This window comes from Tachysurus vachellii, chromosome 25 (assembly GCF_030014155.1).
Source record: "Tachysurus vachellii isolate PV-2020 chromosome 25, HZAU_Pvac_v1, whole genome shotgun sequence".
Classification (NCBI taxonomy): domain Eukaryota; kingdom Metazoa; phylum Chordata; class Actinopteri; order Siluriformes; family Bagridae; genus Tachysurus; species Tachysurus vachellii.
In genome coordinates, this window is record NC_083484.1 from 16,956,578 (window position 1) to 16,959,077 (window position 2,500).

A 2,500-nucleotide genomic window follows, 5' to 3' on the forward strand; every position below is an offset into this window, starting at 1 on the left:
ACACTCATGCACACACACTCACACGCACACACACACTCATATTCACACACACACACACTAATATTCACACACACACACACTCAAACTCACACACACACACTCACACACACACACTCATGCACACACACTCACACGCACACACACACTCATATTCACACACACACACGCACACACACACTAATATTCACACACACACACTCAAACTCACACACACACTCACACACACACACTCATGCACACACACTCACACGCACACACACACTCATATTCACACACACACACGCACACACACACTAATATTCACACACACACACACTCAAACTCACACACACACACTCACACACACACTCATGCACACACACTCACACACACACTCATATTCACACACAGACACACACACACTCAAACTCACACACACACTCACACACGCACACACTCATATTCACACACACACACTCAAACTCACACACACACACACTCACACACACACACACTCATGCACACACACTCACACGCACACACACACTCATATTCACACACAGACACACACACACACTCAAACTCACTCACACACGCACACACTCATATTCACACACACACACTCAAACTCACACACACACACTCACACACACACTCATGCACACACACTCACACACACACACACACACACACACTCTCAAACTCACACACACACTCAAACTCACGCACACACACTCACACACAAACACACACACAAACACACACACACATTCACACACGCACACACAAACACACACATACACACACACATACATACACACACATGCTCACACACACACATACACAGTAAGATTCCTGGACATTGAGCATCTGTCAGATAATTCTGAAATAAATCTGTCTGTAAGATTAACTGCTTATCATCACATACAAAATAAACACAGATGAGTTTAAGAACAAAACTGAATTTGAAACTGAAATCGATTCTGAATTAAACTCTAATTTATCACTATCATCGGTTTCTGAAAAGATTTTTTCTGTATGATCAGGTTTTGAACGCTGACATTTATTTCCTCAATGTGCTAATAAAGAACACGTAAAATATACATGTACAACGCTAACAGTGCTAATGTACAAGTGAACACAACGGGACTAGCGAACCCTTTTCTGCCTTTCACTCTCATTAGCAACATTAGCATAAATGTTGATGTTCTCCTTTTAAAGATATTAGCAAAATGTTTCCTAATACTAAATGAGTGTTGGGCTGCAAACACACACACATACACACACAGAGAGACACAAACACACACTGTTGTCAGCCTCAACACGCCAATCTAATGTCAATTAATCCCAAATTAATAAAGACTTAATTATGATAAATAATTACAGTGTGTTTATTTATTTATTTATTACAGCTTTTAACTAATCATTATGTCAGGATTCCTGCAAAAAGTGTACTTGTGTGTGCATGTTGATCAGGTGTAAAGTATAAATGTGGAAAACTCATTTGCATACAGTGACGCCCACAAACTCCATAAAAGGTAAAGAGCTGAAGTTCTGGGAGCAGAAACGAGTGATCAGAGTAAAGACTGAAAAAGTGGAAGATAATTAACTAATTTATACTGTGTCAAAGAATAATAATAATAATATTAATAATAATAATAATAATAATAATGTGATCACTAAATCCTCCATCAGTTGAGGAGTTTGTTCACTGTTTACAGCTCTGTTAGACAGACAGACAGACAGACAGGTATATGATCTTAAGGCCATCAGCTTGAGGTTTACATTAGTTTACCTTCTCACTCAGGAGCACATGGTGGATATTAATGTTCTACTGAATTTACGGAATTTTCATGAAAGTCCAGACACAGAAAACCATAAACACACTGGGTGATGTTTCATTTCCCTAAAGTCCTACTTTTATTTGTTTTGCCTTTCAAATCAGATCTTTACAACAAAATCACACTTCCTCCTCCAGACTAAAGCAAATAAATACAACAGAGAGAGACAGAGAGACAGAGAGCGAGCGAGAGAGAGAGAGAGAGAGAGAGAGAGAGAGAGAGAGAGAGAGATGAAGAAAAGTGTGATGTGGATAGAGGAGTGCAGGATAAGGAACAGCAGTAACAGACATCATTGCTAAAAAAAAATACACAACACACACAGCAGCTAAAATTGTACAAAAATGTGTGAAATGCAGAGAGACACAGCAGGGGGACGTCTCTTTGACCCCAAACTCTGTTTGGTCCTCAGTGTTTAAACAGCAACATGAATATTATTGTGTGTGTGTGTGTGTGTGTGTGTGTGTATTTGTGTGTGTGTGTGTACTTCCAGATGGTTGCGTCTACAGCAGGCTCGTATATAATCATGGTTTACAATATCAGTGAATATATTTTCTTTCTTTACAGTTCTATATGAACCTGATACACCAATCCAGGGGGGCAGGATACAACTGTTACCATGGCAACAGTGAACAAATTTGGAGTTATTAGCTATTTCTTCATTTTTCCCTAGACATTTCGTC

At 39.3% G+C, this 2,500-nt stretch overlaps 2 protein-coding genes across 7 annotated transcripts in view; one reads left to right on the forward strand and one right to left on the reverse strand.

Annotated features, from left to right (window-relative positions):
- The window catches only part of scn1ba (sodium channel, voltage-gated, type I, beta a), a 13,576-nt gene extending 12,286 nt beyond the window's left edge, over nt 1-1,290 (forward strand). For all 3 annotated transcript variants that reach the window (XM_060862291.1, XM_060862293.1, XM_060862292.1), the window contains one exon: nt 1-1,290. This exon is cut by the window's left edge. The gene's annotated coding sequence lies outside the window, so the exon portion shown is untranslated.
- Nucleotides 1,291-1,870: 580 nt separating this feature from the next.
- gramd1a (GRAM domain containing 1A) overlaps nt 1,871-2,500 on the reverse strand; it is a 22,896-nt gene continuing 22,266 nt past the window's right edge. For all 4 annotated transcript variants that reach the window (XM_060861451.1, XM_060861454.1, XM_060861452.1 and 1 more), the window contains one exon: nt 1,871-2,500. This exon is cut by the window's right edge and continues 2,119 nt beyond it. The gene's annotated coding sequence lies outside the window, so the exon portion shown is untranslated.